Source organism: Psammomys obesus, unplaced genomic scaffold, assembly GCF_907164565.1.
Source record: "Psammomys obesus unplaced genomic scaffold, mPsaObe1.curated_primary_1811, whole genome shotgun sequence".
In the NCBI taxonomy this organism is placed as follows: Eukaryota; Metazoa; Chordata; class Mammalia; order Rodentia; family Muridae; genus Psammomys; species Psammomys obesus.
This window is the reverse complement of record NW_026596046.1, coordinates 2,828,065-2,852,879: the sequence shown is the minus strand read 5'-3', so window position 1 is coordinate 2,852,879 and position 24,815 is coordinate 2,828,065. Positions and strand designations below refer to the sequence as shown.

General features: G+C 46.5%; 1 protein-coding gene and 1 pseudogene across 1 annotated transcript in view; one reads left to right on the top strand and one right to left on the bottom strand.

Annotated features, from left to right (window-relative positions):
* Nucleotides 1-24,815, bottom strand: part of Trpm1 (transient receptor potential cation channel subfamily M member 1) — a 104,830-nt gene that overhangs the window by 63,321 nt on the left and 16,694 nt on the right. The window lies entirely within an intron of this gene.
* Nucleotides 2,285-2,619, top strand: LOC129688358 (elongin-C-like; annotated as a pseudogene).

Genomic DNA, 24,815 nt, shown 5'->3' with positions numbered 1-24,815 from the left:
ATTTACATTATGATTCGTAACAGTAGCTAAATTATACTTATTAAGTAGCAATGAAAATAATTTTATGGTTGGGAGTCACCACAATGTGAGAAACTAACAGTATTAAAGAGTCACTTCAGCATTAGGAAGGCTGAATAGCGCCGGGCCTTGTATACTGTGCTGCTGGCCTTGGAATTCAGTGCTTTTGTGCTCTTGAAGGAATGCACATCAGGTCAGAGAATGAAACACAGGGAAGCGAGTAGAAGCTTCATCTCACCCAGACTTCACAAGTAGAATGCTAGAGCCCGGCTCAACAGCAAAGCAGACATTCACTGTTTGGAAGGAAGCATGTTTTCCCCTTTGTATGTTATTTCTCGCCTCCCAGAGGAGCTCACAGAGCATCTTGTGTTTTGATTATGAAAACAAGGTCACAGTGCTTTGACTGTATGCCACAGAGTCTGAAATATACGCCAACCAAACAAATCCTAAACTCTACAGTTAGGTTACTTTTTCAAAGGAAAGCTAAGAGCAGTTCTGACACTGTTCTCTATGTATTCTGTGAATGAAGAAGTACATAGCTATGAACAAGTTATGGACAATTGGAGCTGGCCTTCCACTATTGAAGAAAGCAGTACAAATGTGGAAAATGGGGAAGAGCTCAATGAAATGGACCTGAAATGAAATTATCAGTGTGAAGTTATAGTTTTTTATATGTAGAGCAATATGAGCATGGATAGGTCATCTTTCTATACACACACATGGGGACATGGGACACAAACACATACATCCATACAATGTGATGAATATGTTATATATTGCTTAACATTGCAAACTTCCTCAAGACCTAGAGACTTAAAACAACACGTAGCTCTCATCTATCAAAGCTGTGAAGAGTACCGGTGAACTTGTGTATCTGAAAACACAGGACATCGATGCTCATTATTGGAAAGGGTAAGTTTGGACAGTGGAGCCGTTTGGTAAACACCTGAGACTGAGCGAGCGCCACCAGTAGCGGAAAGGTGTAACCCCTGAGTTAGGACACTCAGGCAGCCTGGAGGACGGACATCCTGCTTGTCTAGCACACACCCTCCAAAGATGTCCAGCCAGTGGAAAGTGAGGGCAGACTGCAGACCAAGCAGAGGTTGAGGGGACAGAATTGTGCCTTGCTCAGCCCCCACCTCTACCCTCCACCCCTTTCACAGTCCCCGGTAGTGTCACCATATAGGTCACACCCCCTCTCCTGTCCTCCACCTTTTCCCATAAACCAGGACTTACTCAAACCTCTTCACGTGAAAAATTTTTAAAGAGTCTCCGGAAGTTGGCATCTAAAGTGTACGTGTGTATATGCATAACATTCATTGATAATGAATCATAAAGAAATGCATTTAAAATAACTATTTAATTACATGTTGTGTTATAATAACTTTTTGACATTATGATATATAATTTACCACTTACTGAAGATGAGAGCAATCTTGCACATGAGTCAGAAGAATGTGCTTGTTTGTTTTCCATAAAGAATTCAGTCTGCTGAATATTTGATAACTGCATTATTCAGATCAACTTCAACAGCTTTCAAAATTGATGGATGTTTTAATTTGATAATTGTCAATGTTGAGGATGCTGCTTCACATGAACTTTTGGCGCAGGTTTAGGACCATTTCAGAAATTGTTGGAAGTTTTTCCCAAGTCCCAAGTCAAAACTCATTTCGCTGACTTTTAAAAATGAAACTCAAGTCAACAAATCAAGCAGCACTTTTTAAAATTAAACTTTCTAATTTTAAAAGTTCCGAAGCTATACTAGTTTGGTACTTACATGCTGAGAGGTGGCAGGGGAAATATTAAACATCTCTGCTCTCCGTAATTAAATCATTATGTTTCCAGAAGAGCACAACAGTTAGCCAAAGCGCCGAGACTGGTCGGACCACAGCCTGAGCCTTTTGGGCTTCAGGTGGCGATACCTGGCCTGACGCCTGCCCAGGGCAGAGTTCTCATCTCCGCAGTGTGCCCAGGACGCAGGCGCTATGGAGCGCAGCCAGGCCACGGACCCAAGAGCACCGCCAGCGGATGTTGGATTCATCAAGCATTTGACTTGGTTTCATTTCTGGTCACCCAGTTCAGAAACCTTTTGCTGCAGCCAGTGTTCCCAGATCTCCGCGTCTTCACCCTGCTCCACCCGGCTCACCATTCACAGTTTAAGAAGGTGGATGTGAAATTGGCCTGTATTACTGAAGATAAAGTTTCCGCCTTGCCAGGAAACTACTAAAGTTCTTGTGGGATCAAGTAGAACTTTTATAAGAACATAATGGATGGAGAGGAGAAAACCTGTGGTGGCTGTGAAAGCCCTGATGCCATGTCTGTCAAATTAACATCTTCTGATGGTCATGAATTTATTGTAAAAAGAGAACACATTAACATCAGGAACAATAAAGGCCATGTTGAGTGGGGTAGGGCAATTTGCTGAGAACAAAACCAATGAGGTCAATTTTAGAGAGATCCCTTCTCATGTGCTATGGAAAGTGTGAACATATTTTGCCTACAAGGTCAGCTCCATTGAGCTCCACCGAGATTCCTGAATTCCCGATTGCATCTGAAATTGCACTGGAACTACTGATGGCTGCAAACTTCCTAGATTGTTAAATGAAATAGATTGTAATAAACTGTTAATTTTTTCGGTATTTAATACCTGCAGTTCAGTTAGTAAATTTTTTTCACATATAGCATGTTGCCTGTATGAAATTGAACTCTAAGTTAATTGCTGAGCAGATTCCTTCTGTAATTTGCATAGCAGAGTTGAGATTTGTTGGATACATCAACAAACTAGGGATGTATCACAAGCCAAGAAATAAACAAATAACACTAGTTTATAGGTGGTTTGCTTTCTCCTTTGGATGTGACCTTTAAAATTAGAAGTGATATAGCAAGTCCTGGAATGTAAGCCTAGATGAACATACCCTCCAGGTAAATATTCTACAGGGGCTAAGTATTCTTATGTTTTTAGTGTTTTTTTTTTCTTTTTAAGAACCAGTTCTGATCTTAAGCCGCTGAGCATTACTAGAGTTATACAAATAATTACATGAAAACCATTTTTATAACTTAGTCAAACCTTGATTTTTATAACGCAAAGAATAAGAGTTGAAATTTCTTATGTGGTTTTTTTTTTGTTTTATTTTTATTTTTTATAAACTGCAGTCTAGTTTTTAAAAAAGAAGAAGGTGGGTGTGGTGGCTCACACAACACTCAGAGGGCTGAGGCAGGAGAATTGTTGGGAGTTTGAGCTACATAGCAAGACCCTCTCTGAAAAACAAAGCAAGGGTCTGGAGAGGTGGCTTAGTGGTTAAGAGTTCCAGCTACTGTCCAGAGGATCACAGGATGGCAGCTCACAGCCATCTGTAATTCTAGTTCCAGAACATCCTATGCCCTCTTCTGTCCTATTTGGGCACTGATATGGTATGCAGACATACACCCACACACATAAAATAATAAAGCTTTAAAAAATAAAAACTGTGCCTGTAATCTAGCCCCTCTGTTGCTTTGAGGCACCCTGGAGTAAGAAAGGTAAGGAGGGAGGGTTTGGGGGACATAGCTCTATGGGTAATCTGAGTTTGAAACCCAGCAGGCACATAAAAAGAAGGGCAAGGCCCCTGCACTCCAGTGTTTCAGGGAGGTGTGTGGAGACAGCTGGCTCCTGAGTGCTCCCTGGCTGGCCAGCCTAACTGAAACTGTGAGCTTCCAGTCCAGTGAGAGACCCTTGTTCAAGGCAATACAGTGGAGAGCATGAGGAAGACACCAGATGTCCTGCTCTATCTGGTACACTTTGCCTGCACATGTGGCCATGCTGGGTGGATAAGGAAGCTGGGACAGGAGTAACGTACCCTTGGCATTTAGGTCAGTGTCTATTCCACTCCAGTCTTTGAAAAGGTGAGGTTTTTTTCTGAGTTCTGAACACTTGCCATTGTTGGTGGCCCTGATCAAGTACAGCTGATTTCCTCAGCCCTGCTTCACTCAAAGTACAGGCTTTTCCTCTAACAAATACTAGTGTGTAGGTCCTGGCAAGCAGTGGAAAGGCTGGGAGGAAGACTGGGCGGGTGAGCAATGGAGACTGTTAGCTACTGTATATTTCTTTTCTGATAGAATGATCTGTTAATAAGGCCAAGGTGTCCTGTCTAAGATCAAGTCTGAATTCTCTAGTTTTTGTTTGTTTGTTTGTTTGTTTGTTCAAGACAGGATTTCTCTGTGTAGCCTTGGTTGTCCTGGACTTGCTTTGTAGAGCAGGCTGGCCTCAAACTCACAGAGATCCACCTGCCTCTACCTCCCTAGAACTGCTGGAATTAATGGCATAAGCCACCATACCCTGCTAATTCTCTGGCTTTTAAAATGCAGTTTTATAGTAGAAGGGTTGAGTGAGGAGGCATAAACAGTGTCAGGTCCTGGGGAAGTTTGCTCATTGAGAAGTTGGGGTACCGGTGATACGGGGTCACAGGGGCATTAACAACCTGACCTTCATGTCTATTCTTGAAGGAGGGTGACCTAACAGGGAGGTTATGGGAGGAAGCAGGATTGCTAGGATACACTCTTGAGAAGGCCAGGGCAGGAGCAAGGGCGACACAGGCAGACTGCAAAGGCAGGGTGTGCCTCTGCTCTGGCAGGGATGGGAAAAGCTGCTTCCAAGCATAAACACTGGTTTTCTCCTGCATGAGTCTGTTTACGCAATGGCCATTTCTTGGGCCAAAATTAACAGCAAACTCCACAGTGCAATGACTGATTTGTGGACCAGTTTAGCCAGGATAAACCACTCGTTTCATGTGTATATTTAGGGCAGATGACTCAAACACTCACCCACGGCTGCTCATCCCACACAGGGGCCTGGCTGGACTCTTCCGTACAAAGAACTGCTAGTTGGCATTATCCCTTAGGCGGAGTCTAGACTTCTGGATTCTCCATCTAGCCTTCAGGAGGCAGGGAGACTGGCTGATGTCCCTACACGCTACAGGTGACTGGATCCCGGCAGTGGGTGAGGGCACTGGGGGTAGCACCAGCTTGCCAGCGAAACTCTCCATTTCAGAGAGTCAGACAGCCTCCCCAGCCAGAGCACTCTTCTGCGCACAGGGGATTAAAACCCACAATCATCCTTTCCTGCTCCACCCTCTGCTTCAGGGGAGGCCCTGGCCTGTGGCCAATAGGCTCTTGTGTCTCAAGGTAGACACAGCCTGTCTGTTCCTGTGGCAAAGCAGCCCTTAACATTGCCAAGGTTTTTTCAGAAAATGAAGGTGAAGCTCCCTCTCATCTGTGGACTCTAGGCTGGTGTCCGACTCAAGCGTCCTGGTGCCTGTGATGGTATGAAGACCTTATTTGTAATGCTTGGGCTTCTGAATCCCTCATAGGCACAGGGCTAGCCTATGTGAAATGTCAGGAATTGTCCCAGCCCACCCTTCTCAGAAGCTCCCTCTGTTCCTGCCAGGGGACATTGCCCTGGGGACACCAAGAGATCATGTTCCAAATGGGAGTCCTGAGGAAAAGGGTGATCTTTAAGGCAGGCGAAGGCCAGTTCTTTCTGGTAGATTGCCTCCTACCCACACCTAGAAAAGCAACTCCAGTTAAACTCAGTGTACCACATGCAGAGAGACTGAAAGGGGGACTAGCTGGGGGTGGGAAGGGGAGGAGAGGGAGGAGCTAGTAGGAGATGGAGGGAATAAGAGAAGGTAATGAATGAACTCAGTGGCTGGCTCTTTGATCACCTCCCCCTGAGGGGAGGGGGGCAGCCTTACCAGGCCACAGAGGAAGACAACGCAGGCAGCCAGTCCTGATGAGACCTGATAGGCTAGGGTCAGATGGCAAGGGAAGAGGGCCTCCCCTATCAGTGGTCTGGGGAAGGAACATGGGAGAAGAAGAGGGAGAGGGTGGGATTGGGAGAGGACGAGGGAGGGGGCTATAGCTGTGATACAAAGTTAATAAATTGTAATAAATAATTTTTTTAAATAAATCATCAAAGATCAAAAAAAGAAACAAAGAAAAAGAGAGAAGGTAATGAGGTGAAAATGACGTTTTCTAGGTTCAACCACATCCCAGCCCATGTCAGTACTGAATTCCTTTCCAAGTGTCAGAAACAGCACATTGCTAATACCCACAGAGCCGTGACTAGGCAAGCTGCTTCCATCTTTCTGCCATTGTGAATAGTGCTGTAAGACATCATTATTTTTAAAGGAAATATTGAATACTGCCAGGGGAAAGGTGAAGAAGATTCATTCACTTGTTGGTAAGGGGTGTATACTTTTTCTCTAAGTTCTTCACTGTTCATGTTGCATTTTTAATTTTCTAAAAACAAGCATAGTTTGTATTAAAGGGAAGAAAAAAGACGGTTCCCAGAGTCACCCAGTCTAGACAAAGAAGTCCCCACACCTATAGTGCCTCCCCAGCACCAACAGGCTCTAGGTCTGGGCTCCTCACCACACCCTTGGCATGTCTGTAGCATCACTAGCATCTTCTAGTACTGTCACGTGTTTCCATGCTGTATCCAGGTTCCCACCACTGTGGCAAAACACCCAGGGTAGTCAAGTTAAAGCAGGATTACAAGAACCACAGCTGATGCCCTTCCTATCTGGTGGATGGAACTCCAGGGCGACATAAATAAAATGAAATAGCACTTAGCACATTGCTGGGGAGATGAAGAATAGGATGGCCATTGCAAAAGCTGGTATAGAGGTTCTTCTACACTCAGCCCAGAATTAGCATATGATCCTGCAATTATACTTATTTATATCCCAAAGAGTGAAAAACAAGTCAGTAGAGAGAGAGAGAGAGAGAGAGAGAGAGAGGAGGTGGAAGCAATCCAGTGTCCTCGGTGGATAGAGCGATGCACAGAGAAGAAACAGAAGTGAGCCAGCCGTGCCTCCCTTCATGATGATACTGACTGGGACACGTAAACTCAGATAACCTCTTTCCTTCCCAAGCTGCTTTTGCATTTCATCTGAGCAATATGAATCCTAGCTGAGGCAGAGATTTGTACCAAGTCATGCAGAAATCGTAATGACAGACCTGATCATGTGTTTGGGGGAGGATGGTAATGGCACTTGAACTTTGGGCTGGAAATGCTTTTGAACGTTTATAGAGCTCAGTGCGCTGTTCAGTGGGAACTTAGGAGTTAAGAGTGTTGAGAAAAATGCAGAGGATGGAAGTCTGTTGCAAAGATTCGGAGGTAAGTAAAGACTCTATCAGGGCCATTTCATATTCTGAATTAAGAATTTGTGTCTGGTCATCTGGGTCTGAAGAGCCAGTGTGATTAAATGAGTCCAGCATTATTGAGGATTACAAATCTGGAACTAATTCCTCCGAGTCAGCACACAAAAACTGTTGGCTAGAGGAGGCCAAGGCTGCATCTCACGTTGGCAGCCAAACTTGGTAATGTGTGAGAGTTACCCAAGTAACTCTGGTGGTACTGGTTCTGAAAGCATGAGAGGGTCAAGAGAAGCAGCTGAGGCTTGGCCCTGTCACAGACCATGAGGCGCCACTGGAGAAGATGCAGACTCAGGTGCAGCTGAAGCTCCAAGACTGAAGGGGTCACAGAAGAAAGTGAGGCCTGGCCTCATGTAACAAGGTTAGAGTCCCTGAGGAGAGGACAGGGGAGGCTACTGGTGAAGGTCCAGTCCGATTGCAGTGCAGATCCAAGAGTCTGGAGAGGCCACTACCATGGATGATCAGCAAGGACAGCAGCAGCCAAGGAGGAATGCCTGCCTGAGCCCACAAGACAAGCTGTGTGTGTGGTAGAGGGCAGAGCTGGAGAGACGCCACTGTTAAGCCCTTCGGAGCCCACAGAATCACGAGCGTGTCCCAGATGTCAAGCACCGAACTTTTTACACTACTGAACTTTGGTTTTGTTTGATTTGATTGTGCCTGTGCTCTGATTCTTCCCTCTTGGAGTATGAAATTATATAACTTATTTTTTATTTTATTTTATGGGATCTACCTTGGACTTTTAGAGAGACTCTGTAATTTTAGAGAAACTTTAAACTTTGAAAGAGACATTGGCTGTTTTAAAGAAAGTGAACTTTTATTTTTATTGGTTTTTGAGACAGGGTAGAGACTGAACTCTTAAAGTATTTGAATTTCTAAAGATTGCAGGACTTTTAAAAGTTGGCTTTTTTATATTAAAACATTATTAATATGAGCTCTTAGGGATAAACAAGAAAGGGAGGTTTATGGTTTAATAGTAATGTGTTCTGTGTCTAGTAGACAAGGGGTCAATTGTGCTGGTTGGCTTTTGTCAACTTGACACAAATTCGATTGAGGAAAATGCTTTCATAAAATCGGCCTACAGATATTGTGTTGGTGAATGATGAATGTGGGAGGGCCCTGCCCACTGTGGGCCATGCCAACCCTGGGCAGATAGTCCTGGGTTTAATAAGAAAGCAGGCTGAGAAAACTAGTGAGCAGCACTCCTTCATGGCCTCTGGTTCAGTTCCTGCCCTCAGGTTCCTGCTCCACTTAAGTTCCTGCTTTGGCTTCCCTCAATGGTGGACTAAGATATATGTAATCCCAAATAAACTCTTTCCTCCCCAAATTGCTTTTGGTCACTGGTTCTTTACCACAACAACCAAAAACAAATTAAAACAATAAGTGCAAGGAAACACATCTTTGTTCATTCACTGGGAGATTTAACAAGGTGAATTTTTATTGTTCATTTTGATACAAAGATTTAGAGAGTCCAGGCTAGCCTCATGCTTGCTTTGTAACTTTGATGACTTTGAACTCATTATTTTCCTGCTTTCACTTCCCAGGGGCTGCAATTAGAAACATGTGTCATTACATTTGCCCAATATGGCAACTTAGCAAACAACTCAAGACAATGTTCAGGTTCAAGGCAGCCCTGTGGAGATTCCACAGACCTATTTTGTAAAAATAGAATCAATGTTGATTCCCAAGTTCAAAAGAGGTTTCAGTGGCTAAATGGACTGTGAATCCTTGAAAAACAAATATCCCAGTTTTAACCAGAACGGACAACAGTGTGGTACTGGCATAGATCTAGAAGTATTGACCAGTAAAAGAGGATTTCAAGTTCAGAAACAAAGGTAGGACAGCCAGACCCACGCTCCTTGCTAACCTTACAGCCATCCCACCCACTGAGCCACTCCAGGACTATGGGGATTCCTGACAACCACAGCCTCAGTTAGACATCTTCAGACCCAGTCCGCCCACATATCAAGGTGCCTGGTGCCTCATGTTGTCCTGTCCTTGAACCCGGATAAGAACCTGCATCCTGGCCCCTATCCTACTCACCTCCATGAGAAGATGTTACAGCATCCTCCCCCTCACTTTCATGAAACACAATCCACTGTGACCCCAGCCTCGGCCATCCGAAGACTGCCTGTAGGACCAAGCAAGCTCTCCTGAAGCAATCTTGCTGAAGATGGACAGCAAGAACCTTACAAGCCTTCAGAGGGGTTGCTCCTGGCCTCAGAAACTGAACCTATACTTAGCTAACTGAACCTGTATCACTTCTGACACCACTCTCAGATCAATACAGAGTTGCCCCAAGAGTGAACCCCAAGCGCCATTGATCCAGTCTGCCACCTTGCAAGCTTGGGTAACAGCAAACGAAGATCCAAGCCTCCACTCAACAAGGGAAGACCAAACATCCATACCAAAAAACACCACCTAATCCCAGATGCCTAGATTCCATAACAAAAAAACATAAACAACAGGAATAATGGAAACACTGTTTCCTCCAGGAGTCAAACATCCCGCCATCATGTTCCCTTGGCTGATGCAGAAGACAGTGATTTTAAAGTTGCGATTATAAATATGTGTAGGAATAAATCCACATATGTATGGAAAATTTACATATAATAAGGTTGTTATGATCTCTCAGTGGTGGTGGGGAAAGGTCTTTACAACAAATAGTTCTGGGAACATTGTATTTTTATACACCAGAGAATAAATTCAAACCCTTACCTAACACTCTTCACAGAAACGAACTCAAATAGGATCAGACCCAAAATTATGATCTAAAATCATAAATCTTAGGAGAAAGAGGAAAATGGGGCTAAATCTTGGTGTTGGACTTGACCGTGCACATCTAAACAGCACCAAAGCACAAGCATCGAAAGAAATTAAACCGATGATTTCATTAAGTTAAAAATGTTCGCAAAGGTGCATCGTGTAGAATGAGAGAAGACATTCACAATTCATGTATCTGGTGAGGCCTAGTGCCTCGATCATATGAAGGTGCCCTGCCACTCAACAACAGCAGGACAAGCTGGCTGAGGGAGCAAAGGGAGACACCACACCTTTCAGTTGCAGGACATAGAGGTATCAAGCCGGAACTGACCTGAAAACCTTCTCCCCCCTAGCTAGCTTTCATGGTACTGGTAGGTGCCATGCATGCCAGTGGGGGGGAAAGATTGGTCTTACCCAATGCTGGATTATGCTACAGTATCAACTTGCCAGGCAAGATGTGCCCACTGATACATTAGCAGCAGATTTCTGGGGACAGCCAACTGCTTTCTGATCGGATCTGAGGCTTCTTCCAGAGGAGGGAATTCACGCTTGGTACTGTAAACCTGGTCAAAAGCCAATGGCTCAGGTAGTCAGAGGTCCCAAAGGAGAACCTACTATTGTTGTTTTGCCAAACAAACATGTTAAATTGCCTCATACATATTTATGTTTATACCCATAGATCAGTGCTGCCTTCAACCTTGGCCAGAGAAGCTCCTTTCTGAAGGGGTAGCAGCGCAGACTCAGAGCTGGTCCCAGTGCTGGAGTGCTCAGCCCTGAATGGGACATCTAATCAACATCTAAATCAACCTTCCCCACCTCAGAAGGCTCCGTGAACACTGAGGAGGAAGGAACGGAAAGAATGTAAGAGCAGGAAGGGCAGGAGTGCTGTAGAGTGCTGTCCTCTGGATGTGGAGTGTTGTCACACTTCGGAATTCACGGCGGCTGCAGTTACCTACTCCAGACCTGCACAAGGTCAATCCAAGATCAGTCAGCATTCTAGGAGGTAGCACTAATGGACTCCGAGGGCAAAGAGAGAGAGAGGAGGAGACAGAAGAGAAGGGGAGGGGAGGGAAAGGAGAGGGGGACAGACAGAGACAAGGGAAGGAAAGAAGGAAGGAAGGAAGGAAGGAAGGAAGGAAGGAAGGAAGGAAGGAAGGAGAAAGAAAAGGACATAAAAGTAGGAGGGGAACATAATGGAAAGTATCCTCAGGGCATGGGAAGAGAGAGTTGGGGTTGACTCTCAGGACACAGTATATACATTAGGCAGATCTCCCTAGAAGATACATAGTAGGCAATAACCAGGAAAAGGATGGATCACTAATCATCAGGGAAACAGATCAAAGCCACAGTGAGTTACTGTTTCACCTTCACCATTGCCACATCCCCTAAACAGAAAGCCAGGCCAGGTGGCACTCACTTGCCATCACAGTGATGGGGAAGCAGAGACAGGAAGACCCCTGGGCTCACTGGCCAGTTAGCCCTGTCTAACCAGCAAGCGTCAGGCCAGTGATAGACCCTGTCGGAGTCAAGGTAGATGTGACTGAGTAAAGCTCCCAAGAATGACCTCTGACCTCTGCATATACCTACACACACAGCCAAAACCACATGCGTGTGTATCTGCATTTATATCCACACATGCAAATGCACACACACACACATACGGATAGACACACACACATGCAGGAAGCCAGTAACAAGTGTTTTTGAGGTGGGGGGGACAGCCTCAAACAAATACACGTTCACAGTGATCTTCACAACAGCCAAACACTGGAAATTGCTCAAGTATCTATCAATGGCTAGCGTGACAAACTATGGTCCATACACACAATGGAATAGTATTCAGCCATTCAAATGAAGCTGTGGAACCTCCTCTAATATGGGGATAACACACGTGTTCTTAGTGTGAGAGTCATTAGTAGGTAGGAGGGATAAACTGTAAAGTGGTCAGCAGCGGAACACTGTGAACACAGGAGCTGGTAACTGTGTCATTTGTTATCACTATTGAGTGCTGTGTGCTGTCCCTGCACTGGGTTTTACCCTGTCATCACCACATACCCACAAGCCATGCCTGGTGATGCAGCTCATCCCTGGCTGGACTATCTCTGGTGACAGGAACTTTTCAGCTTCGTGTCATCCATGCAATCTGTTGTCAGTTGAAGTACCATATATGCATAGGACTACGTTTCCAAGTCTCCATTTCACAATCAGATATCTTCAAAGAGGGGGAAACAGAGTCACAGTGCCTGGGCACAATGTGTCCCATCACCCTTCGTCTGTGTCACTGTCTCCTTCCCGATTGGAGCACTGAGGGATCCCAACAGGGATCATGAAGCCCTTCAACAAACAGCCCTTGCTCAGGGTTTGCTGCTGCCCAGCAGGTTCACACAGAAGGGTGAGGTCGTCAGGAGGGCACTATGCAGAGGGCCTCTCTTCGTAGGACAGGGGGGTGCAGCTTGGTGCTGGGCTTAGGGCCGCCCCTCTGCCTCCTGGCTCCCATGACACATGCCCTCTCATTTTCTGTGCTCCATCCTTTCCTTCTCCTATGGGTCCTTGTATCCAGTACTCATCTCTAAAGCATCCCAGAACCCAGAAGGCTGGCCCCGACCCTCTGTGCCCAGGCACTAAACATGCGAGGCATCGGGACCTGCAGGGTGGCCTTTCTGATTGATCCCCCATTAGTCAAGGGTGAGGATTAATCTAAATCGTTGGTTATGCAAATCTAAGACTGAAACAGAGCTGTAAGTTCTAGTAAGTGTTAACATCTGTCGTCTGGGAAAAGGGTGTGTCAAGACAGTTCTGGGAGGATCTGGCTCTTTAGGAACATACTTGCTGATATGAAAAAAGCTAGAACCGCTTTGTCTGAAATACGCTGAGTGGAGGGTAAACCACAGCCATTCACCAGGACCACAGGTACCCCAGAGTTTGCAAGATTTCAAAAACCTAGTGCAGAAAAACGACATGAAATAGATCCTAAGTAAGTTTTTGGTATTGGGTGACATGTTGAGTTCAATAAAGTATAGAATTAAAGTTAATTTTGCTCACTCTTTTTTCTTTCTTAGTGTGGCTTTATCTCATTTACAATCATGGTAGCAGTTCATGCATGCTATTTCAGTGTGTTTCTAGCTGAACATGCTTTTTTTTTTTTCTTGAGACAGTCTTACTATGTAGTTGATGACTCCTGACCCAGCTGTGTGCATGGTGGAAAAGGATGCTGACCAAACTACTGTGAATCTTGCTGTGACAGAGCAGGTGAGGAGAGGCAGAGACGGGTAGCCCTCTCCTCTCCTGACTGCTTTAACACCTCTGAATATTCATGCCTTACGTTTACTGTTGTTACCAAATGGAATTAAAAAGACCTCATGGGCTGCCTTCCCTGAGCACAGCTTTCCTGTCCCACGACAGAGGAGCTGCCTATCTTGATGCTCCGTCCCCAGGAGGATTGTGGTCTTCAACGTCAGGCATATCAAACACTGCCAACCCTGGGGGAGGGGGAGGCACAGGAGGACAGATAAACTCTCTGGGGGAGGATGCTTGTGCTCAAAATCTTCACACAGGGGCGAGCTTGGAGGGCTGGCAACCCAGAGGGAGGGAGGCATAGAAAATACAAGAGGCCCAGTCACTGTGGAGACCATGGAGCTACCGATAGCTTCTGTTCTTGAAGTCGTCTCCAGCACCTGTGTGTGTGTGAGTGTGTGTGAGTGTGTGTGAGTGTGTGTGTGTGTGTGTGTGTCAGCTAAAGATGGTTTCTGAAAAATAGTCAATACTAATATATCCTTTCTGCAAGAACCTGGGATGACACCTCCTGACTGTGAGGTGTCTGAGGCATGGACTGATCTGTTTTCTGGGTTATGGGGACTTTCAGCATTGCTCTGTCTCATCTGCCCCCTACCCAATCTAACAGAGCTGTTTTTCTTGAATATTTTTCAAAAGGAGAGAGAGGAGAGATAAATTGGAGTTGGCCTGAAAAGTGGAAGCCCCCAGCTAGGAGCAGAGTGGACCCCTCTCCACCAACATCTTCAGCAACCTAGAGGAATTCAATGTCTAAAATCTTCCATTGAAAGTAACCTGCCCAGGGTGGTGGCACACACCTGTGATGCCAACACTTGACAGGCTGGGTTTCAAAAAGAAGGAGAAGCAGGCCAGCTCTTTGGTCAGGTCACCAACGTGTCTCTAGCTGAACTTGGGTTTTTGTTGTTTGTTTGTTTGATTTTGAGACAGTGTCACAACTGTAGCCCAGTTGATGAGTCCTTCTGACCCAGCCTGTCAAGCATTGGCATCACAGGTGTGTGCCACCACCCTGTGTCTCTCTCTCTCGCTCTCTCTGTGTGTCTCTCTTATCTTTTGAAAAATATTCAAGAAAAACAGGGATTTTCTAAAACCATCTAATATTCCCCTAGTAAGAGACTTTCAGCTTGTTGGGAAGTCTATTTCTACTCCGTTCAGCCTGAGGATGACAGGCAAGCACGAGTGTCTGGGTGCCGTTCCGTTTCTTGTACCGCTTATTAACTTAGAAGTTACAGAGAGTCAAATCAAGTTCTAGACTTCTAGAAAATAATCAAGCAAACAACAATTATAGCAAACACACGTGACGTGAACTGACATTTCCAGTGACATTTTCTGGGGTCTAAAAAAAGCTGCAGAGAGTGGCCAACTCGCACTACAAATAAAACTGCAAATGCCATGCAAAACACTGCCAGAGACAAGCTTTCCCCAGTCAAACCTGTCTTCCTCCCATGGAGAGGCTGGGCCTTAGCCCTGTGGCTGCATGGAGCCCTGACAGAGTGAGTGTCTCTCCTCTCCCTCCACCCCCCTCCTTCATTCTCATTAACCCAAGCCCACTCGAGGCACAGAGCCATTGTCCCTACTATTTAGGTAGGTTTTTTTTTTTTATGGTTTAAAAACATGCATATTTGGGGTTAAAAATTTGTTATAGATTTTTTTTCTTCAAAGAGAACCAAAAGGTGAGACACACAAAGGAACGAATAAGCAGGTGCTCCCAAGGCCTCATCCTAAAAGGACAATTGATGTTTTCATGTGCTCACCCCTGCCTTTTCTCTACAAATCGATTAGACATGCAGTCAGACACGGGCAGCAAACCTCAAAGCTGTGATTTGTTCTGCACATGGCTATCATCCCTTCCTCTCTGTCGCTTAAAAGTGTCTCATAATGCTGCACCTGGATAGGCCGTGATTTATGGGGCCAGCCTCTGTGTCTGGGCAGCCGTGGGTCCCATTGTGCTACACAGTGCTGGGTGAAAATGTCCTCATACAGGACATTCAGGTCCTTCAGGTCGTTTTCTCAAGACAGACTCCTCCACGTGGGATTGCTGACCTTGGCACGTGCTGTTGCACGCGTCTAGAGTCCAGTCCACACTTCGAGAGGGAATGGGGCCTCCACCCATGTTCCCCCTAAGCCTAACTAAACTTTAGCAGTCCAACATTCCCGCAGCTGCTGGCTTCTAAGTACACACCCTCTGAACCTCAGTATTGCGGAGCTTTTAAGAAAAATGTCTGTCTCCCCTCCCCCCCCCCAAAAAAGGGGTGAGATGAGATGCTAGGAGAGGACAGGTGCTGCCCAGCCCTGCAGATGGGGAGTCCCAGCAAATGCCAGGCACCTGCATGGAGAAACTGTCCCCCGCCCCCTCCCCGGGAAGCTCTGAGTATTCAGCCCTTCCCTGACCTGAGAGACTCTCCTGTCAATCAACCTGTCCAGCCGCTGCGAGACTCGCGGAAACCCAGGCTGAGCCTGGATCTGGTACTCAGTCCCCAGGAGGCCCTGAGGCCACCTTTGCGGAGAGGAGCAAGGGGCTGAAAGAGCCAAGCTCTGCTGCCAGCTTACCTGCCTCAGCTGCCGAACAAGCGGGAAGAATGCCGCCCGCCCGGCCTCCTTCAGCCTCCTCCTGGGCCCAGGCAGGAAACAGCGTGAGGGGGGCTCAGTCTTTAAGAGGAGGTAGCCCACATGAAGAGCATGTGAGTGCCTATGCCTGGTCCTCATGATCCCTGTGAGACAATGGCCCCATGACCTGGCTCCCAGGCTGCTCAGTGCGGTATACACAAGGAGCTAGCTCCCTTTGAAGTGGTCCCCACCGCCCCTGCCCCATCCAGGCCTTCCGAGAGGCAAATGTCAGACCACTTTGCATAATTGAGACAATTGGGCATAATCATTCTTTGAGAAGCCCCGAGTCAGGCGGCTAATGCCCCAGCCCTTAGGAGTCAGGAAGAGGAGCCACATGCTTCTAATTACAGCTGAGCCTTTTTCTAGTTGGTCAGAGTTGGGCTGAGATGAAACCAACGGCAAATGCGGGGTGAGTCCCACATGATTTTCGGGCCCACGTGAGGCTTCTAATCCTCTCTGTCTCTACTCTGCCAGCAGTCTGCCTGACCGGGGTCACAGTCACCCCTAGGCCAGCACAGTGAGAGCTTCGTGGATCCGCTGTAACAACATGCCTGCACATGCGTCCCAGCCTCTGGCGTGCTTTCTCTGCCTGCCGGAAGGGAAGTCCGGAAAGGCTCCTTGACATCCACTCCCTCAGGACTGCTCTTCCCCACAGGTCTGGGAGGCTCCTAGGAGCAGACAGCTCTCTGTTGTACCAGGAGCTTGTGTAGCTGGAGGCAACTGGGAAGCCCAGACGGTGAATGGCTGACTTGCCCAAAGAGCATGTGAACTGGAACAGGCCTGGCTGCTCAGTCCAGGTTGCTTTCTTCAGGGCAGAACCCTGAGGAAGGGACACAGTCTAGCCCTGGAGATATCCCTATAGCCAGCAGACTGCAGAAGATCATGGCAGGAGTCTGGCAGGTATCCAGGGGTACAGGGAGTCTTAACTGCCATCAGATGTCACAGTTGAGGGGGAGGGGTCCCAGGCAAGCCAGGTACGAGGGAGTCTGCCCCTTCTTTTCCTTGGTTCCTTTCAGCTCTGGGCCCAGCAAAGGCCGGCACTGGTGCTACTGGACAGGAATTGTGAACCAGTGCTTGACTGAGCACTGAGCTGGGTTCACAGCTGCTATGTAAGTAGGTATCACAGCAGCCCTGGCACAGGTCTGACTCTTTTATTTTATTTTATTTTTTCTTCTAGGCCATGAGTATTCGGCTACAGTGGGAAATTATACCAGGAGCAGAAGGAAGGTGCTAGGCTGCCACAGTTCTGCCTGGACAGGCGGAGGCTGAGCTTGGGAGGCAGGGTATTCCCTGGCACAAGAAATCTGCCTTGTGCAGAATTTGGCCGAGGAAGTGGTCAGGAAGAAGCAGTGTGGCTCTTGTCAGGGCTGAAAGGCGGGCGCTTGATATCGTGGTTGGATATTGAATGCTCCCAAGGCCTGCATGCTGCAGGCTGGATAAGGGTCATGAAGACTTGCTAAATGTCTATCTCTAATGCAACAGACTCTTATCTCAAAAGAGAGGGTTGCTCTGGTCAGATGTGGTTTCGTAGCAGGGAGATGGCCCCCGTTTTGAGAAGTGAGTTGGATCCTTGGCCTCATCCCAGGGAGAACATGCTCCTTTTCTCCCACTGTCAGTACAAATTCGTGGGTTTGAACTCGTTTGATGTATCTTAATCCACAGCTGTTGCTTTCCTTCCTGTAGCTCCAACTGTCCAACTTGACGTGGGCTCCCAAGTCCTGCCGATTACACCCAGGAGTGTCTCAAAGTGTCCCAGCTATGTGACATGAAAACCTGAGGTTTCTGATTTTTCATGCATAGGTCATGTTACAGATCTGGATTCCACCATTCCCCCAAGCAGCCTGGTTTCACAGTCACAGTGCCTACTTCTACACTGGGCTGTTTCTCAGCCTGAGAAAGGGGAAAGGGCAGAACGACCAAGGGGTGTGTGCATGCATGCCTATCCATGCGTGCGTGCGTGCGTGCGTGCATGTGTGTGTGTGTGTGTGTGTGTGTGTGATCGTAAAATGTTTTATGAGCTGAAAATGAGTTTCCAATTCAAATGTGAAAGCATGAGGACTTAGCTACATCCTGGTCCCTTTCTTTGCTCTGAAAGTCTCCTTCCTAGTGATGTCAGCACAGTCCCCCTTTCCCTGGGTACAGTTTAGAAAACAATGTCAGCTTTGCTGCTAACTTCTGCAAGTTTCAAATGCTTTCTTGCTCCTTTCTACTTTAGGAAGAGACTCTTAGGGTCTTTCGAATCTCTTAATTCTCCTCCAGTTATTCTACAAATTTGTTACACAATAAAGTTTACGTCCTTAATTTTCCTTTGTATTTTTTTATAAGTTAGCTTTTAGACTTAAATCCAAGCTATACCTATGTGAAATATTTTCATTACTGTAAAGTCAAATGTGCAAATGTCATCTATTCTGCAGAGTGTAGGCACTGTGGCTCTACTCTCTCTCTTACCTGCTTCTCCACAAGCAAGATGTTTGGAGAGATGTTTTGCCTCCTTTTGGGTTTCAGTATGCACGTTTGTTCCCCTCCTCTCCCCACAGGGCCTTCCCACTGCTTTCCTGCCTTGCTCTGTACATAGCTTCGCAGCTGTGGTTTGGGAGGGAATGTCTGGAAGCTGATGGCGCTGCTCCCCTCTCAATCCCTCTCAGGGAGGCTGATGGAGCCGGGGCCCTCTTGAGGACTCTTAGGTTTTTCTCTGTCTCACAGGCCACACTGTGACCCCAAACTTCTCCATGTGTGTCTTTAACATTTAGGTTCAACTCCTAGAAACGGGGCTTCTAGAAATGAGCAAGAAAGGGTAACTGAATAAAAGCGTTCTGCTGTGCAGAGGTTGTTTTTTTGTTGTTGTTGTTTTGTTTTTTAACCAATGCTTATGAGGGTTCCTGCCTTTCTCATCAACACAGGATAATGCTTAACTTTAGGTTGGCATTTGCCAGTCTCATTAAGAATGGTGTCTCAAGAATTGGAGAAATGGCTCAGAGATTAAGACCATTGGCTGCTCTTCCAGATTTCCTGAGTTGAGTTCACATGTAGACAGAACATTGTATACATAATAAATAAATAAATCTTTTTTTAAATGGGGTCTCAATATAGTTTAGCTGTAGTTTTCCTGCCTCATCTGGCTTGCTATTATAGTAAAACTGACCTTGTAGGACAAGGCGGGAAGCATCCCGAAGAACAAGTCTTCTGTCTCCTTATACAGTTAGCAGAACTTACTAGTGACTCCATCTAAGTCGGTAATTTTCTGGGCAGAAATCTTTAAAATCACTGTGTTTACTTTTCTATGTCTTTTCAGGTTTTTAAATCAGTTTCCATAGTTTATTTCTTCCAAAACTTTCTCCCACTTTATTCAGTTTCTTTTTAGTTTGCTGGGCACGGTTGTTCACGTTCTTGTTCCTTTCATTTCTCCTGGCTCACCTGTCTGCCTCACAGAACCGACTCAGACAGCGATTTCTCCCACGGTTTTTCTGTACCCTGTTTTATCCATGCAGCATTGACTTTCCCTCCGCTTGATAACGGTTTGGCTGCTCTTGTTTGTTTTTGTTTTCCAGCTTTCTAACATTAAAAATTTGGTCACTCGCTGCATACAGGTTGATATCACCTGAACAAAGCACTCAGTTAGTTGTGTCATGGGTTGTGGCACACCCATGCACGCATTAGGGCCGCTTCCATGGCCATTTCTTAAGATTCATCCTGCAAGTTTTGCTGTTTAATTTCTGTTCCTTCAATTTTTTTTTCTTTTTTTTAGTATTTCTTTAACCCACTGCCTATGGCTCTATGATTTGATGTCCACAGGTCTGTAAATATCTCAAATCTCTAGTTTTGAGTTATAGTGTGATTCCACCGTGTGTGAAGAATATAATCCATGATCTCAGGCCTTTAGCATCTGTTGAGACTTGCTTTGTGGGCTGGTATACAGTCTCTTCTGGGGAACATCCACCTGCTCCTGAGTGGAATGTATGTTCTTGAGCTGGTGTGATGGCTCCACCAGTAAAGGTTCTTGCCTCATAAATCTGGTGACCTGAGTCCAGTCCCTAAAACCTACATAAGTGTAGAAAGAGAGCACCGACACTACAAGGTTGTCCTCTGACCTCCACATAAGTGTTATGAATACACACGAGATAATAAATCAAACCGTAAAAGAATGTGCATTCTGCTCTCATTGGGCCAAGTGCTCTAATGCATGCTGGATCAGTGTGGTTTTAATAAATGTTTTCTTTTGTGTAGGTAAGCATTGCTTCATGTTTGAGGGCCAAATGCATCCTGTCTCTGTGGAACTTTGCACACCTCTTGCTCATTTCCCTACATGGTATTGCCCCCTCCTAAAAAAAAAATTGTTTTTTTTTTTTTTTGTAGCCTGGAGTGGTAGCCCAGGCCTGTAATCCCAGCACTTGAGGAAGCAGAGGCAGGCAGATCTCTGTGAGTTTGAGGCCAGCCTGGTCTACAAATCGAGTCCAGGACACCACGGCTACACAAAGAAAACCCTGCCTAGAAAAACAAAAACAAAACTCATTTGACATTATACTAAAGGATGTGTAGAGTGACAAACATTTGCAGTTCGTCATTTATCCTTCAATTTTACCTAGGCGTTTTGGTATCTCTGTGCATTGTTGATGTCATTCTATCCTCAAACACTGCTAGTGGGACAAGTGTGACTCAGAAATGACCTGTAAGGGGTCACAAGCTGGGTAGTAGGTGGTTCCCACATGAGCTCATTGGAAACAGTCGCCCTGAAGGTATTTGAAGGGGATAAGTCCCAAGATACCAACCCCCTCACATGTTCAAAAAGATGCCACAGTATTTGTCCAGAAGCTACTGCCAGCCTCCTGCAGATGTCAAATCATCTCTAGGTGACTTGCAATACTTAGCACAATGCAAATGCTATGTAAATGGTTGTGTCCAGTAAAGATGAAGAGCTTTTGCGTACAGTTTGGTTGAATCTGAGCTTGGCTGAATGCATTGATGGAGAAGTTGGGAACAAGGAGAGTCATCTGCTCCGGAAAGGTGAGAGGAAGCGTTTCCACCAGACCTGAGAGCAACAGGAAGGCAGAGAGGGAGAGGAAGCCTCCATAGAGCATAGAGGGCTTCAAAGTGTGGGGTAGTTTGGGTGGGAGTCAGGGTGGCGCTCCAGGCAGAGCTGCTAAAATAGCAGTTGTGCGGCATCCGAGCTGGGCAGGGGCCACCATGAGCTGGAGAACAGTCCCTGGCCAAGACAGACAAAGGCAGGAGAGGAGGAGATGACGCTCAAGACGGAAGAAGGGCTGAAGGAGACACGGACGGAAGGCGGCATAGCTCAGCTCAGCATTGCTGGGCTCAAGCGGGTCCTGCCCTGGGATCCCTGACCCAATCCGTTTCCTTTACAAAGGCCCAGTTGAGGCAAGACAAGCAGGAAAACACTGTGCCGCTCCTGAGATTGGCAGCAGGGGCCGGCTTCTGTAGCTTACAGAAATTTATTTACACATGTAAAACAAGATGGCATTGCCTTTCCATGACACATCCAGAGATCAGAAGATGAAAAAAAGACTGTTTTAAAGTGGAATCATATCATATCAGGCCCGCGTGAGCAGAGGAAGCTAGGTGGTAGCTTTAAAATCTTTGGTTTTGTTACAAATGGTAATTATGAAAAATTACAAAAGGTAATTATGAGCGACCAGATGAGGCACAGACCAAGAGGTTGGCTGATGCCATTGATTGCCTTGCACTTTATTTCTCCGGGGGCCTGACTAAATAAAAAGATAAATGTTTCCCCAGTTAGGGGACAGTACCATCTTCAACTCTAAGCATTCAGGCTTTGGGGAAATTCCCGTCTCTGTCTGAAGGGCCTTTCCAGAAAGGGGACCGGTTCAGCTAGGCAGCCCATGTCAGCCCACAGCATCTGCTGGCCAAAATAATGCTCGTTGTTCTTCAGAGGAATCCAGGCCTGTCGATAGTTTAGTCTCACAGCAGCCTCCACCTGGAACCCAGCCCTTCAGACCGGCAGGGGCTGGATCAACACTTCTGCTTGGGGAATGCACTGGCTCTGGGCAATCAAAGGTGGAAGAATCCATAAGAGGATCTCAAGTGGACAATGCCTTCCTCTTGGCTTGCAAGGGCTTTCTTTCCTTCTTTCTTTTTTTTTCTCTCTTTCTCTCTTCTTGCATTTCAGAGGGCTATGTCATAACGTTGGCAGATGACGTGCTCTGGGATAACAGATACATTGGTGTGGAGGAGCTGCCAAGAGTTGAATTTGCTTTAGTTTCCAGGATAAGCCCTACAATGAAGGTAACGGTAGTGGCTGCTTCAAAAGAATGCCCTAGGCTGTAGCTCTGTGGACAATCCCACAAGCTTCATGTCCGAAGAGCTAGAGCAGTTGTGTGGGAAGGCCCTGGGCTCTACTACAGCAAAGGGCCACAGCTGGAGCTTCTGGATGTTCCAGGAAGAGAGCCATAGAGGTGGCTCCCTGCGTTCCTAACATCTCACCAGTCCTGGTATCACTGTGCTGGCTGCCCTCTGCTGGGACCCAGTGAGAACTTTCACATCTGTGACTCAAGCTTCTTCAGTCACTTGGGGCTGGGGTGCACCTCCCAGAATGTGGGTCTCATTATGGGCAAGCCAATGTGGCCTTTTCCTCTTTCAAGATGTCTGTGTTCCTGAGAGGAAATTTGGGCAGGAACGGCGTCGTAAGAGGTTATTTTGCCTCCATCTGACCGCACACTTGTTTGGTTTGCAGCAGTTAGCTGCATGGGAAGGACGCCATCATGAGCAGCTGCCAGGCAGGCAGCTGTGCCTCCTCATGGACTTAGTGAAGGATGCTGGGAGTCTGGGAGTTGGGCGCATTAACGGGAGCACTCAAAGCCACCAAGGGGTCTTGTTCCAGCCCCATCCTTTTTGAGTAATACATCATCACTCCAAAAATAAGCTTTTTTAAATCTAAATTTGGGGAATAATAATCTTTAAAGAAAATATGACCCTGTACAGGTTCTTTAGTTGATTCTCTAGAGGAACAGAACTGACAGAATGTGTGTGTGTGTGTGTGTGTGTGTGTGTGTGTGTGTGTGTGTTTGTGTGTGTGTGTGTGGTTTATTAGAGTGGTTTACAGGCTGTGGTACGCCAGTCCAACAATGGCTGTCTAACAACAGAAGGTCCAGCCGTCATTTGGTCTACAAGGCTGGATGTCTCAGCTTGTCTTCAGTATACACCAGCATCCCAAAGAGGTGGGCTCTAATGCCGGTGACAGAACAGACTTGCCAGCCTAAGTGAAGGCAAGCAGGCAAGCTTCCTTCTTCCTTGTCTCAAATCTTTCTTGTTAAAATTTGAAATACTTTGCACTTTAATCTTCTGCTGAACATCTTTGGATGGGGAGGCTGCTAATGAGCCACACATGTGAGCAAAGAATTACAGGAATACAGGGCGAGCTCTTCAAGCTGGGGACACAGCACAGGACAGTCCATTATCCTAATATTCTATTTTCTTTAAGTATTTTTATTACATTGGTTGTCATGTTCATGTGTGTGCATGTGCTGGGGGGAGGGGCATGTGTGTGTGTGTGTGTGTGTGTGTGTGTGTGTGTGTGTGTGTATGTGTCCTTACTGAGGCCCAGGAGCCAGAGAACTCTGCTCAGCACTGTGAAAAAGCCCCCTCCCTCCTGTGGAGTAGAGCTCCTTAAGGGAGACAGGATCTGCAGCTAGAGATTTAAGGCAAAAGGCATTGTCTCCAGAAGTCACTGGAAGCTATGCTCTTCTGCCTATTTTAAAATGCCAGCCAAGATGGAAGAGGAGGAGGACCTCACCTACCATTGGACTGGGAGAGGGGCATAGGTGAAGAAAAGGGAGGAAGAGTGGGATTGGGAGGGAATGGGGGAAGGGGCTACAGCTGGGATACAAAGTGAATAAACTGTAATTGATAAAAATAAAAAAATGCCAACCAAGGAAGTGAGGGATCCTTTTCCTCTGTGCCGTGGCAATGCCCACCCCCACCCCCCCACCAGCAGGAAGGGATCAAAGAGCTGGAAAGAGAGTTCATGTCAGAGTCCATGTGTCCATTGGCTACATCTGAGCAGGGGTTAAAGGTCTTCTCCATGTATGGTCTTTTGTTGATTCATCAGTCTCAGCAGGACCCTCTGGGCCCAGATTTTTTGGCTCTGTTGGTCTCCTTGTGGGGCTCCTGTCTCCTCCTGTTTTTTCTCTCCCTTCCTTGGTGCTGCTCTTAAATGCCTCTTTGAAGGGCAGGCAGGCAGCATCTTATGAGCTGTCTTGCCATATAGCCCAGTGGCTGAATGGATTCACAACTTAAATGTCCAGCCAGACATAATGGCACATGCATGTAAATCTCGGGCTCTGTAGGCAAAATTAGGAAGATTGCTAAAAGTTAGACGCCCCCCTGGTCTAGACAAACAAGTTCCAGGCTAGCAGGGTTATAAAGCGAGACCTTGTCTCAAAAGCCCAAACAAATAAAACTTATGTCCATACAAAAAAAAAAAAACATTTTTTTAAACCTACAAACAAATGTTGACGGTACTTTATTCACAGTCGCTGAAAAGCTAAAGCAAATGAGGTGTCATTCACAGGTGAACATTGCATGCCACATAGAGAGTGTCATCACCAGTAAACAAGAACAAGGCACAGAGACTGAGGACCTTAAATGCAAGTCGCTTAGTGAAAGAAGCCAGCCTGAGAGGGCCACACACAGTGAGAGTCCAACCCTACCGTGTGGCTTCCGGGAGATGAAGGCGAGGATGAGTAGGTCAGTTGGCACACAGATTTATTTTAAAGTCATTATTTTGTGTGAGGGTGCATTAGACAATGAGCTTGTGGAGTCAGTTCTCTCTCATTCCAGAAATCGAACCTAGGTTGACAGGCTCCCTGCAGCAATCACCATCGCTTACTGAGCAGCTGAGGTGGTTAGAGGGGTGGAGGACCCCGAGGTCTCCGCTGAGGCAGCTAGAGGGACTGGGGTCCCTGAGGTCTGCATTG